Source organism: Dasypus novemcinctus, chromosome 26 (genome assembly GCF_030445035.2).
Source record: "Dasypus novemcinctus isolate mDasNov1 chromosome 26, mDasNov1.1.hap2, whole genome shotgun sequence".
Taxonomy (NCBI): domain Eukaryota; kingdom Metazoa; phylum Chordata; class Mammalia; order Cingulata; family Dasypodidae; genus Dasypus; species Dasypus novemcinctus.
The window spans coordinates 39,802,716-39,818,833 of record NC_080698.1 but is presented as its reverse complement, the minus strand read 5'-3'; the positions used below and the strand labels follow the sequence as shown (position 1 = coordinate 39,818,833).

General features: G+C 32.5%; 1 protein-coding gene across 14 annotated transcripts in view; it reads right to left on the bottom strand.

Moving 5' to 3' along the window:
* CNTN4 (contactin 4) overlaps window positions 1-16,118 on the bottom strand; it is a 936,745-nt gene that overhangs the window by 714,881 nt on the left and 205,746 nt on the right. The window lies entirely within an intron of this gene.

Here is a 16,118-nt window from a genome sequence, read left to right as displayed (position 1 = left end):
AAAGAGAAAGCAGGGTTAAAGGCTTTCATATCCACAGACAATCATGCTACATTTAGTTAAAAGGACCCCTCAAGTCCCATAGGTACCTAATATGCCACTGGGATACAAGATAATTATTTTTTTAAAGAGCTAGGTGTGGTGTATGTATTAGGTCAAAAGTTTTCTACTGCTGTTAGCATCAAACCAAAATTAAGAACAATAAGTAGGATGAGGCAGAATTTGCTGGTGTAAATAGGTGATCGTATCAACCCTTATGCTACAAACCCTTATGGCTCTCCTAGCTTCTTAAATCATTGAGGATATTACTGTTAGGAACAGTGAATGACAGACATTGTACATTATGACAGAAACTAAAGAAAATCTCCCTGTATAATATGTATAGACTGAGAAAAAATTTCTCATGTAGATCCCATTGTTTCACAGTACCAGTCATAGTCAAATGTTGAGACTCAGGTCACCAAGGCTAATTTCTTCATTTTATAGAAGAGAAAACGGAGCAATAGGAGCCTTGCTAAAGGCGCACAGTAAATTAGCAGAAGTCAGGGGCTAAAGTCAAGTCATTTCACTCTTGCTCCAGCACTCTCCCTATATCACAAAGTCATGATCAAAATAACGTATCTTTACCCATCTGTGTATTTGGCTCCAACAATGCTAACATTTAGGAGATCTTGAAGTATTTTATTGGACCCTGATAAAAAGTCCGTTTTTATCTATTCCACTTGAACAACTGAAATAAGTTAGCATAAAATTAGTACATGATATACTATGAAGTGTTTAATAAAAATCAGATTTTACTATTGCCATTTCAACTATTTTACTAATAGGCAGGATTTATGTAAGTGTGGAGAAACAATATACAAATGCAAGCATCCCATGCTTGATAAGGTTCTGAGACCAGTCCTTGTGGAAAGCAGGTTTCTCTTTGACTCTATTTACCCAGTAAACTTAGATTGTTCAATCCACAGTAGGATTTTTAGAAATGTGAATTAGTTGCGAATATTAACAAATTGAAAGAGTTAAAAAAAATCCAACATTCCATTTTCTTTTGATATGTAGTAAGACCTTCCATCACTGAGACTGTATTCTGAAATGGCAACATTTACAGTAGACATATAGAAAACAAATAGCAAAATGGAAGAAGGAATTCCCATCTTATTAACCATTATATTAAATTTTAGTAGATTAGACCTTGAATTTAAAAGGCAGATATAACAAGAATGGATAAAAACATGATTCAACTATATGCTGTCTATCAGAGACACATTTTAGATTCATAGTCACAAGTATGTCAAAAGTAAAAGTCTGAAAAAGATATACCAGGTAAACAGTTACCAAATGAGAGCTGGAGTGGCTATACTAACTTCAGACAAAATAGACTTTAATCCCTAAAGTATTACTGGAGATAAAGGGGGATATTTTCTAATGATAAAAGGGGGCCAATATATCTCAGTAAAGTATAATTACAAGCATTTGTGAACCTAACAACCAAGCCCCAAAACACATGAAACTAAATTAGCTCAAATAGAAAGAAGAAATACACTATAACTAGTCAACAGTATTTGGAGACTTAACACCACACTCTCCATAATGGGTAGAAAATTAGACAGAAGATCACCAAGAAAATAGAAGACATGAACAACACTACAAACGAACTAAACCTAACAAACATCTATAGAACACTTGAATTCAGTCCCTTGGCTGCTTATTTTTTGGTATTTGCAATGGCAAATCCCCAGTCTCCTGGTATCAAAATTTGTTTTTGTTTCCTTGGTTGCTCAAGCAGATAGAAAGCAATGGGTTGGCTTAAATAATAGGAATTCACTAACTCATGGTTTAGAGGCTAGGGAAAAGTCCAAATCAAGGGGCTATAAAGGCAATGCTTTCTTCCTCAAGACTGGCACTCTCCGACTGGCTGCTGATAGTCTTTGGTCCTGGGCTACTCTGTCACATGGCAATGCACATGGTGACCTCTTCTGGCTTCTCCCTTCTCTTTCCAGTTCCATTGACCTTCAGCTTCTTGCTTCCCATGGCTTTCTCTCTCTCTGTTTGAATTTCATTCTGCTTATAAAGAACTCTAGTAAAAGCACTAAGACCTGTTCTGACTGAAATGGGTTGTACCTTAACTGACGTAGCCTCAACAAAAGGTCCTATTTGCAGTAGGTTCATGCCCACATTCATGGATTAAGTTTAAGAACATACTCTCTGGGGAACATAGCTTAAAACCACCACAACACTCTACTCAACAGCAACAGAATATACATTCTTCCAAATACACATTTTACATTTTCAAGGTAGACCATACATGAGGCCAGAAAACAAGTCTCAAAAATTTAAAAGAATTGAAATCATGTTTCTTCTTTAACCACAATGTAATGAAATTAAGAATCAATACCAGAAAAAAAGGGAAATTTACAAATATGTGAATTTTAAACAACATAGAACTAAATAACCAATGGTTGAAAGAAAGCTAACAAATGGAAATTTGAATATACACTGAAATGAATAAAAGTATATACACAATATATCAAAACTTATGGGATGAAGCTAAAGCAGTGCTTAGAGGGAAATTTATAGCTGTAAATATCTAAATTAAAAGAGAGGAAAGACCTCAATCCAAGAAGCTCATCTTCCACTTTAAGACATTGGAAAAAGAAGAACAAAGTAAACCCAAAGCTAGAAGGTGGAAGGAAATGATAAAACTGGAGTGGAAATAAATAAAATTTGGAACAGAAAAGCTATAGAGAAAAATGAATGAAACCAAAAGTTTGTTGAAAAGATCAACAAATTTGAAAAACCTGAAACCAGACTGGCCATGAAAAACATGAAGACTCAAATTACTAAAATCAAAAATAAAAGAAGGGATATTATAAGTAACCGTAAAGAAAATAACAGAATTATAATGGAATACTATGAACAATTCTATGCCTACAAATTTGATAATTTAGATAAAAAAGAAACTTACTGGAAAGACGTAAACTATAAAAACAGACTCAAGAAGTAGTAGAAAATTTCATTACAGTTGAAACAGATAAAAATATTGAGTAAGTAAATCAAGAAATTTCCAAGAAAAAAAAAGGCTGAAACCAGAAGGCTTCCCTGGTAAGGTGCCTGATGTTTAAAGAAATTTTCCAAAAATATAGAAGCGGTGGGAACAGTTTCCAAATCATTCTAGGTAATTAGTATTATCCTAATATCAAAACTAGACAAAAGAATAATAATAAGAAAAACAAACAACTACAGATCAATACCTCTTGTGATGATAGATGTAAAAATCATTAAAAAATACTAGAAAACCAAACCCAGCACCCTATAAAAATAACTAGACAAATGTACAAATGGGATTTATCCAAAGGTATGCAAGATGAGTTCAACAAACAAAAATAAATGGAATATACAATATTAATACAATAAAGTTCAAAAGCCTCATGATCATCTCAATAGTGTATAAAAAGAACTGATAAAATACCATAACCTTCCATGAAAAAAAAAAAAGAAAGAAAAAACACCTCGACAAATTAGGGACAGAAAGGTCCTCCCTCCACCTGATAAAGTCCATTTACAAAAAACCCATAGCTAACATCAAACTTAAGGGTAAAATATTGAAATATTTCTCCCTAGATATGAAACATGACAATTGGGCCAATGAGTACATGAAATGGTGATCAATATCACTAGTCATGGGGGAAATACAAATTAAAACCACATGAACTACCATTTCAAACCCACTAAGAGAAGTATACTCAAAAAGACAGATTATAACAAGTATTGGCAAGGTTGTGAAGAAATTAAAATCTTCATAAATTACGTTTGAGAATATCAAATGGTAGATTTATTTTGGAAAACTCTTTGGTTGATAGTTACTCAAAATTAAATCAAAGAGTTACTGTATAACCCAGCAGTTCTACCCCTAGGTATATACATAGGGAACTGAAAGCATATACCCATCTAAACACTTATACACAAATGTTCATGGAAGCATTGTTCATAATAGTAAAAATGTAAACAACCAAAATTTCCATGAAAAAGTAAATGAATGAATAACAAAATGTGGTATATCAATACAATGATTACTATTCATCCATAAAATAGAATCAAGTACTAGTACTTACAGTAATATCAACTCGAAATGTCATACTAAGTGAAAGAAGCCAGACACAAAACACCACATACTGTATAATTCCAATTATATGAAATTCCCTGAACAAGCAAATACACAGAGACAGAGTGGAATGGTAGTTTCCAGGGGTAAAACGAGAAGCAAATATGGGTCTGAGTTTCTTCTGGTATCATAAAAGTATTTTTGGAATTCGACAGGAGTGGTAATTGACAACCTTGCAACTATATCTAAAAATCATTGAATTGTAAATTTTAGAAATGTTCAAGTTGATGATATGTGAGCTATATCTGACATTTTAAAGAAAGATTCACAAAAATATGTTGATGGCAGTATCAGTATAAACTATAGATTGACCTACATGAAAAGGAAGGATGAGTTAGGAAGAACCCAAAATTCAGAAATTAGGACATATCAGAGGACCTGGTTGAATGTGGCAACTGGTAAAGTACATTACTTAGAAATCCAACAATAAACTGATATAAAATATTAAGTACATGAGTCATGATCAACCAAAAATAGAAAAAGAAAAACAAAATAACTGCTTCAGACTTGCCTGAAGCAAGTACATTATGAAATATATTTTAATTAATTCCTATATGGGTGCAGTTGATCTTCTCAGCTGGCAAATATGGTCTCTTTTCTTTGAAGAAAGTATTTTCCCTAAAATGTATTAAAGCTATGAACTAACAAGCTGGGCTGCTAACTACCCAGGCCAGAGTAGAACCAGCATTTTCTAGTACTAATAATTGGAATTTTAGTGATAATTCTGTCCAATTCGTAAAGCAACATTAAATATCAAAATTTGAAAACAGTTGGTAGCTATGAATTTAAATGCCATATATTTAAATGGATTTAAATATATAAAATGAATTTAAATACATTAGCATAACTGGACAAATACATCCCAGAAGTGAATGTCTACCTGCCACAGAGAACCAAAAATAACTTTCTAATACTCTCCTTATTAGTTTCCAAATCTTTTACTACTACAGATATCTCCTCCATTAGCTGTTTATATATAAATAAATAACTGCATAATGGACCCATTGGCCAATCAGCTTTTTAAAAAATAAACATAGAAATTTTTGAAAGATACAGTCTCATCAGATTATCACAGAAAAGGAAAATTGCCATAAATCATTTGCCATAAATCACAACACAGAAAGCATATTCTGTTTACTCAGTCCTGTGAAGTAAATATACTGCAAAAAGTAGTATTATCTGACACAGCATTTGCTGGGTCAGATTACAGGATATGATTAAGCTGATTTTTCCTGTTCATTATTTTCCTAATTACCAAGGCCACTAGTGTTTCATCTAAATTGTGTGAACTCAAGCGAGAAGATGTTAAGTGTCTTGCACTTAAGTGAGAAAACACCCCCTTCCTCCCTTTCCTCCATCTTTAATCATTATCAATGTCAAGGACCATGTACGTTTTTTAATACTAACAGAATATGGCTCATTTTTTCTTGAATACAAGTGGTATAGATAGTAATCCAACTAATTGACAAATGAGATATTTATAATGTGAAATTAATTTCATTCTCTAAATATATTAATACTGTTAGTAAAAGAGAAAATTAAGCATCAAAACTAAGCAACATAATTATTACATAAACCATAGAATAAAGGATTTAATTTGATATTAATGATGAAATGAATAGGCATATAATGTGCAAATACAAACTTTAATATAATATTTTGAAAGTGAAAATTTCTAAGTATGCCATGGCTCCCATCAAACAGGTAATGCCACTAAATGATGCTTCCTTGATAATGCTACCTGGACTGACCGACCAAATGACATGTGAACTGAAATTGTGTATCTCACCTCCAAATATGTAATATAACCTATTGGAAATTTGAATAGCTCCCAACTAAAGGTACCAGTTATCATTTCTTTAATGAAAGGACAAAGCCAAAGGTGGTAATGTATTCTGATACAAAATACACATTTTACACATGATTTAAAGGATCCAATCTGTTTTCAAAAACTTCTGGAAATACTTTTTCTTTTTTGTTACAACTAATGTGACACCATCGCCTCTTTAAGTAAGGCATTTAGCTGAAGGGAGCTGAGAGAGCAGACAGTGTAAATCCGTGTGTTCCTACCAAGGATTCCTTGTCTGAATTGCACTTTTCTAGTGGTACAGCTAGGTTGAATCAGAGGCACTTCTAGGGCTTGGCAACTGTAAGCTTGAACTATGCTCTTCTAGTGCTACTGAAAAGTTGTACTGAGCACTCCAAATTGGCAGATACAAGAGCCCTCTTGAGGTTATGGGGAACACCCTAATAGGAGAGAGGTGGTATTGTGGTTTAAGAGTATGGATTTAATGCTTATCAACTAATGGATGGGTAAAAACATGGTATATTCCTACAATGGAATATTCTTCTGCAATAAAAAGAAATGAAGTACTAATATATGCCACAAAAAGATATACCTTGAAAATGTTACACCAAATGAAGGAAATCAATAAAAAATGACCACATATTATATGTTTCAATTTATATAAAATGTACAGAAAATGAAAAACCATAGAGTAAGTAGATTTGTGGTTGCCTATGGTTTGGGGGGGATGAGGGATGAGAGCAAGAACATTGACTGCTAGTGGGTACAGCGTTTTTAGAGGTGGGGTTGTGATGAAAATCTTCTAAAGTTGTGTTAATGAATTAGTATATTTAGTATTCACTCTGTGAATATTCTAAAAACCATCGACCCACATACTTTAAATAGGTGAATTTACTGTAGGTGAATTCTCAGACAGCTGTTATATTTTTCTAAAAAGAGAATGGGTTTATAACTTGGATCTATCACTTAGGAAATACATAATGAAAGTTATCTAATTTTTCTAAACTTCAGTACTTTATTAATATCTGAAAACAGAGAGGCTACCAGTACCTACATGTCATGGTACTGAACAACAATGCCTCACAAGCTGTAAGGAGCTCCATAAAGATGAGCTGTTATTTAAGCTAACCAAAGCAGCTCCTTTTGGGGTGCTCTCTGAAGGCTGCCATTCTATGTAATATACTCTGTCAACAAAAATGAAATTCAGTTCTGAAAACTTGTTTCACATGTTTATTCTCAAATATGTATGTGTGCTTGACATTACTAGGTACAAATAAAACCCTAGATGGACTAATAGGTTGGTGGATGAAATATCCCACAACTGACAAATTGTTAATCAGTGGAAACTTGAAGTGAAATTTTAAATTTATTATTATATGACTTAAGAGTTTTTGCATTTTTTTTTTCCTTTTTTCTAAGATAGACAAGGCTAGTCTGAATCACAAGTTTGGTGGTTTAAGGTACACATCCAGTAGAGGTGCTTATAGAAACCAAACATGAAAACTGAAGTCTGAAATGAGTGTTCTATTAGCATGTGCATCTGAGTCTGCTAAGCCCATACTTCACACTGCTGCAAATAACTCTGTACTATTTCTTAAATGACTTGCCTACTTTTGATGTGATTATGATTTCTGCTTAAGGCTGATAATCAAATTTCTTACAGATCAAAAGGAATAAAACATAAGGTGAAGCTGTTAAAAATCAGCTATCAACAAAAAGGTCAGGGCCTCCGGCAATGAAAAAGAAGAAAAAAATTGTTCCCTGGTCAGGTCAAGAATAAATCTATACCAGATTTATTCTTGAAATAAAGCAGAACCATTTATAGCCATGGAAATTTTTAAACTAGTAGTAAAGCACATTACAAGTTTCCTTAATTTAATTTTTTCTAGCATTTATTGTGTTTAATAAAATATCTAAATGTCAACCAGATTTATAAAAATGTATTTATAACTTAATGAAGGCTAAAACAGATTATTCAGGAACACATATAATGCAAAGCTTAATATTCTAAATTCATATGGATTTTTGTTTTCTTCTCCATCAGAGAAGTAATTAGTGTTTGCTTACAAAGATTTTTATTCTACAGTAATGGGTTCTGAAAATACATCTGTCTGCTTTTGAGATCTCATCATTATTATTATACAGTTAACATTCAATATCAGAAAATTTGGTGTCTTAATATATTTCAATTTGCAATGAATTCAAAGAAGGGTAAAGGACATATCAAATATGCCTCAGTACACAATTGGGATTTGAGGAATAATTCCATTAATATTTTGAAAATGATTATCCACTAAGTTGTTACTTCCTGCAGGTAAACCAAGCTTCTATTTGACAGCCACCAAATGGGCCCCATTTTCTAGTTTCTCCTATAAAAGATTTTATTGAAAACAAATAAGGTTCACTGACTAATTATACTCTGATCTGCTTTCAGGGTTAAATGGAAAGAGTAAGGAGTCCTAAAAGAGAAAGACAGAGTTACTGTTTGGGCTCAAAATAAATGTCAAGTTGTGGCTACAATTTTCAAGGCACCTAACTTTAAGGAAGAAGTGTTAAAATAAAAATTGCAAGACTTCCCAAATAAACTGGTCCTCTACTTCTAGAACTTTACACAAACAATTCTGCCCTGCACTTACAGGACCATACAACAACACATTTATTAAATCACCAGTTCAAGCAATTGAACACAGATTTTTAAAACGGAAAACATGCAAGAATATTTTATATAAAATAATCTAAATAAAAAGGAGGCTGACCCAATCTACTCCTTTTAAAATTCTAGTTCAGAATTTCTCACTGAGATAAAATAATCGTGGTCTTGTTTATAGGGTCTATGAGTAATCTATTGAATTAGGCTTACCACTCTTTAATAAATGTATCTCACTTATGGAAATTGCTTTGTCATCTTTTTCTTATAGTGTGGCTGTCAGAGGACATAGGCCCTCTCTGATTTATTTCAAGTAGTTATTAGTAGAACATCACAGAAGGTGTGACCCTGATAAACATTCAGGTTAATATAAAAACAAAATAAATATATCTCATTAACATGGTAAATCTGACTCATTTTTAAATTTGTACTTTACAAACACATTTACTAACAATTTAAATTTTAAAAAATAACATTACTATATATAGTAGTCTCCTAAGTGCTTTGGGATGTAACTTATGATATTTTAAGAACAGAGTCTCCATTAAACAAAACATTCATTTGATCTATTTTCAGGAGAATATGGAAAAAGCTTAAACAAAATAAGCAATATTGAGGAATTAACTACATAAATAATTTTAAAAAGACACTTCATGAACTGCTCTGATGTCAGCACATGTCAACCCCACTATACATATCTATAACTATAAAATCACTGATTTTTATAGTAATAATTCATCTTGACTATATAAAGCAGTACATATTAAAACTCTGGCTTATGGCAGTAAAACACAATGTATTTCAGGAAAAATTTTCAATAATATACATTTTTTCATTAGTCTCCAGTTTAAAAAGAACTTCATTTAACAAGAACATTCTCTAAATAATGCAAGTAAGGTCCAAAAATTTGCATCTTGTTATAATGTTGTTTTTTTCAAATCTCAAATCTTCAAATTTATGGACAAGATTTTTAATGCTAGATCCTTTTTACCACTGTAAGTATACATTGCTTTATGTATAAGGAACATGAGATTCCTATCCACTTTCAATCTTATTTGATAAGAACCTGTATAGAAGCCAGAATTCTGTTTAATTACAACTACCTTGAGCAACACTGAAATCAGAAGTTAAAAACCACTTCTGACCACTGAGAATTGATGCAGTGGTCATTACAAGTAATTCTCACAGAAATGGGAAGTGTCTTTGATGAAATGGCCAGAAGGAGGAACACTAGGTTATCAAAGTCATATGGACAAAAGAGACATGAATGAATATTAATTTAAAAAAAAGTATTCATTTGTAAAATGCTTTACATAATACAACGAATTCTCATGTGTATACATTTATACCTCACAATAAATGCCATGGTCATGTAGGTGATAGATTATTTTTTAAATAATATAATATTCATTCCTTTTTAGAAAAAGACATAGTATTTAATCTAGCAATACATGCCATGTAATTTATTATCTGTCATTCATAGCCTTCAGTTATAATATTCATTAAATGGAACCAATAGAATACACATTTCATGTACAAAATTCTTTTTTAATTGGTCTAAATTTAGCAGCAAGATTTTTCATCCACAGAATTGGCATGTTTCTAACTTTTTAATTTGAATGTCAAAGGATTGGAAATTCAGTCTCCATTAAGCTTTGAGAGAGAAAGAACAAAATTTTAAATTCCCATTAGTTTCAAGGGCATTTTTGATACAGGCAGAATGCAATTAAGAAACTATTCTCTCAAAATACAGGGTTAATTAGATAATTACTGGAGTTAAGAATAGATGAGGTATTGCATGTTAAAAAAATTAATATTCTAATTCTGACTGAGTAATTATAACTACAGGGACAAAAGCCAGGTTTGAAAATAAGCCTGTTAAATACCAAGAAAAAGGTTGAGGCTAGATTTTAAATTGACTGACAAGATGAAGAAAGCCCTGTCAGAAAAATTTGGAACTATACATTTATAACTACTTTTAAATATAAAATAGGATATGTATTTAAAGGTGGTTTATTACTACTTAAGGTGGTTTATTACTGCTTACCCTATCATGTAAGGATTAGCTAAGTGCTTTCATTTATCCATTTAATTGTTCATTCATCCAATATCTATTTGGTATTTGTTTTGTTCACTGGTCAAGCTGCTAAGTGTGGATCACTCAACACAAAAGTAAATACATGTCGAGGGAGACAGAAAATAAAAGTAATAGGTATGAAGAGTATACAGAATTTGATAAAAGCCCAAACTGCCTTAAGAAGTAAATGGGCAGGGTTAAATCAGACAAAGGTGCAAAGAAATTGTAATTTCAAATAGGCAGGTCAGAGTAGGAAGTTCATAGAAAATAACATAATATCTGTATCTCTATTTATTGCATTGCTTTTCAACAAGATCACTGATCTTCAAAATATTCTGTAGTTTTTAAAGGTAATTATAAAAGAATCGAAACATTTAACATCTTTGGAAATGTTGTACATTATTATTTACACAAATAATTTTATTTCTTTCTGATGGAAACTTAAAGATGAAATTAAAAACAAAGTATGTCCAAAATTCTTTTAAGATATAAATTACTAAACATAGTTATCTATTCCATTAGATGCAAATAATATGAATTATTTCATACATTAAATCTGGAAAAATCTCACTAATGAAGGATTGAAAAATATCAAATCTGACATTTTAAACAGCCTTATTAAACTGAATTATATTGTGATGTAAATCCACATTTGTCAACAGGATCCTCAGGTGGTCAGAATTACCATAGAAATTTCCTGACTGCACTAATGCATTCAAAACGAAAATAATACCTACAAGGAGAGACCTAATGAAATACTGTTTTTTTTTTTAATTTCACCATTCAAAAGTCCAAACTTCTTTAATCTCACTCAGCTCTGTTTGGAAAGAAGCTGAAGGGACATGGTTTAAAATAAATTCAATAAAACATTGAGAACACTAGCATGAAGATCATCCAAGCAAATATAAATGGTTAGTTTTTCCTTAAAGTCCAATTTTCTAGTTCATTGAAATTATAGTTTTTTTTTAAGGGGGAAAAGGTGATAACAAAAATTAAAACAAACACCTTTCTCTGTATACTACCTGTTACCTGCAACATCTCTGACCATTTTATTTTTCCTTCTCTTGTGCGATACAACCTCAAATCTAATGTTGCCATTTCTATTTGACTAAATTTCATCATGGTAAGTTGGCAACATTTATACTTATGCTCTCAGAAGCGACTCATTCTTCCCAGGAAGAACCATTTAAGCTTGTTCTCCTCCTTTTGATCTTCAAATAATCATCCCTTTTGAATGATGGTAAATCAAAGTGGTGTCAGAATTTTTCTGACAATCAATAATGCTCTTTAATAACTTCCACAGAAAAGAATTAGGGACAGACAGCTTATTCATAACTCGCACTTGAATACTGTTTTTAATAGAGAAAACTTTCAATATTGCAATAGGCTGAAATAAACATCACAATTCTTCACCCTTCCCTTTACAATGTGATTTGCAGCAGCTCCCAACAAGAGGTAGAGTCTATTTCTCTTAAAACCTAGAATTCTAGGGTCCCCCAAATACTTTAGCACAAAGACTTCAGTAAATTAATCCCTTAAAAATTTTATCATAGCTGATACCATATGTTAAAAGAAGAAAAATAGTGAAAAATTCAAAAGCTTCATACCCATTCAATAGTCATAATTAAAAATAAATGTCAAGCACTCCTAAATGCCCATTTTTACTTCAATATTGTCCAAAGGGGGAGTAAATAGGAACTAATGGAAACTAGAGTGATACTGCAAGTCTAATTACATATTGAAAACTACCCCCCATATTTAAGTGGCACAAAGGCCCTACATGACTTTTAGTCACCTCAGGTTGTAGGAAACTTCTCTCCCAATTATGTCCCTGGGTGCCTGTCATCATTCAACTATTTTCTCACTACCATCCCTGCCTCCTTCTCACCTATCTTCAGATCTGTTATGCTTCCACCCTTTCACAGGAGAAGTTCTGAGTCAGTTTAACACAAACGGTCTGCAATGATGAGAGAACACAGAGGAAACTCTTGACCCAACCTGGTTATACCAGAGCACACCTGCCTCTATGGAGAAGAAGTGCTGAGCTTTCTTCCTCTCCACCTGCTTCCTCCTTCATGTCTCCACCTCTCAGGAGAGGTCACTTCTGCCAGACTATGCGCTAAACTGCCCTTTCCACTACCACCCCGAGCTTCTTTCTGTCAGTTTAAACTCTCTGACCGTGGCAGTTTGACATTATTTATGAATTCCAAAAAGAGATAAAGGTTATGTTTGTAAATTGGTCTCTTCCTCTGGTGTGGTAACCTTTTGATTGCATTAGATTCAGCTGAGATGTGTGATTAAATTATGTTAAGATTAGGGCTTTGATTCAAACATGTCATTAGAATATGACTCAGCATTGAGTCCTAGCCCCCTTGGTGGGCTCTCCAGACTCTCATGGAAGTAGACACACAGAGAAGATACACAGAGTATCCTGAGACGTGGGAAGAGAGATGAGCCTGATAGTTTACAGATGACCTTATGATGAGACCAAAGCAGCAGAACCCGGAAGGAAATAAGCCTCAAGAAGAAAGACAAACATTATGCCAGCCTGCAGCTGAGATCTGAAGAAGGTGGGACCACGGAGCCTTAAGCAGAAAGAGGAAGGTTGAACCCTCGCAGACATTGCCTGCCATCTTGCTTCAACACGTGACAAGAGACTTTGGGTAAGGAAATATCTCTTATGGTACCTTGAGTTGGACTCTTTAGGGCCTTGTAACTGTAAGCTTCTACCCCAAATAAATATCCTTTATAAGAGCCAACAGACTTCTGGTATTTTGCATCAGCACCCCTTTGACTGACTAAAACACTAACCTACTGATGTTTATGATTAAAAGTCAGACTTCAATAGAGCTAAAAAAGTTAAAAAAGAATGGATGTCATTGACTTATTCTCTATTAATCTGTATAAGTTTTATTTAAAAGGCATGTGAAGTTAGAGAATACTGGGCAAATGTTCACTGACAGTTTTCTTTTTACATCTTCATAATATAAATATTTTATAAATAATTATATACAATGCATATCAAATTTATAAATGAAAGCTATTTAAAGCTACAATGTATAATTATAAGGTAATGTATAATTATAAGGTAATGTATAATTATAAGGGAATGAGTTCCCTTTTGAGTTTATGTTGAACAGTCACTTCTTACAGACATGGGGCCAAGATCCATTCCTGGGTAGAGGGTTGGACTAAATGATAACTAAGACTTCTATCCCTAGCACGGTTCTACGTACTTCAACTTCACCGCCTATTCTTTAGTACTTGTATAAGTTGTTTTCATTAAACTTTATTCCCTGGTATTTCTAGTCCTCACACTACCTTCCATGCATTACGGAATTAACATCCATGGGTAAAATAAATGTTTTTTTTGTAAAAATTTATATGCATATCTTCCAGCTCTTGCCTACAAAAACAAAACAAAGCAAAAAACTACCATAAGATTTTTAAAATTCTCCTTTTCAGATTCATATTTCTCTTACAATCCTTCCACTTAGCTGCTAACATATATTTTCATAGTATATTTTCTGTTTCATACTTAGAATGAATCAATCTATCCCATTCCAAATAGAAATTGTCTGAAGAGTTCAGCATGTTGCCCTTTCTACTATTTCTTTAATGTCCTTTAATAAATTTCCTTCCTTCCTTATGTTCTTCCAAATCCATACCACTTTATATCTGCTAACATCTACTCTACTTTATTTGCTACTTCTGCTATCAATTTTCTCACAGCATTATGTACTGTCTCTGTATCTGGAAAAATTGCCACCATGTCAGAAATTGTTCTGGTCCTCGTATATCTTTATAAAATTAGAGCAATCAAAATAAGACTTAATTTCCAACTTATACATTTTTAAATTTACTTAGCAAATTCATATTAGCTTGCCATTCTTGTAACATTATCCAAACATCAATAAATGAATATAAATAGTTTACTAAGTTCACTAAGCCAATCAACCCATTTATCATGAAACCTAGACAATTTCAAACTTCAAATTTACAAATGTGCTATGGGAAAATAGCATCTTTTTTTCTGTTCATGAATCAGAAGAGTTACAATGGGTAGAAATACATGAAGTCTTCCAGTTGTTCAAGTTTTCTAACTTTAATTTCAGGGTTGAAAATGTCTTTAAAGATTATCAAGCACTAACAAAGGTAAAATCACATCTAGAATAACCTTGTCAAGTGAATGTTCGGTCTCTACCCAGAGAGTTCGAATGAGAGAACATCCACTTAGGGGGACATTTGATCCAATTATGAACATCACCTTATCAGAGTTATTAGATCCCTCATCCTTTTTACCTACCAATCCTTGATATTTACTACCTACAAATCACCTCACATTTCAAAATTATAACCAAGACATTATATCTGTATTGACAGGCTTTCCAGTGTTTGAATACAAAGATATCATTTCTTAACCTTAATATCTAAACTAAACTATCCCTGGTTTCTTCTAATATTTCTCATAGGGCATTGTGATTAATATATTCCCTATACATGAAGCATTCCCTTGTTAATTTACGTACATTTCAAAATATGGTGGCCAAACCTAAACATGTGCTTGACTATACCCTTAGGTAATCCCATGATATTTACAGCTCCAATTGTGTCCTGTGGACTAAATACTCTAGTGCAAACATAAATGACTTTATTAAAAGTCAGCTTTAATGTGTCTCATTCACACATTAATTGAATATTTTGACTATATGAAACATTTACCCTAAGTACCACTTAACATATTTTAGGACAGTGGTACTATTACAAACAACAATTTTATTGTTTTCCTTTATCTTAATACCTTGACAAGGCTTTTTTACTGACCGTATATTTTGCCATGAACCAGACCATTTAAGATTGGTTTTGTGGTTTTTTTTCAGGTTTCAGAGTATTTTGACTTATTAATACTACACATTTCAAGAATGGGAAATGGTCATTTTTCAATCAATATGAGGTAAAAAGTAAATCAAGGTATTAAAAAATGAAAAATATCATTAAACTTTGTTTTTGATGTTTTGCCTTTCATCACTGAATTGGGGTTGCCCTGTATATACAGTAGCAAGGCAATCTCTTCCATTCCTTCTTCAGTGTCTACATTCTTTTTTTTTTTTAATTTTGTCTTCAAAAAAGTTTTAGATCACAGTAAAGTCACATATATAATATAGAAACTCCCATATACCTGACATCAAACCCTTTTCCCCCTTTTCCAGCAATGATCTTTTTACATGTGGATGTTATATTTGCAACAGCTGATGTACAGATACTGAAACATAGCTACTAACCATGGTTCCATTTTGGTTTACATTATGGTTATATTTTAGACTATACACTTTTCTAAGTTTTTAGTTACATTATGGTTTACATTTTAGACTATGCACTTTTATAAATTTCTGGTGAAATTTAACATGGCCTATATCCATCTTTGCAT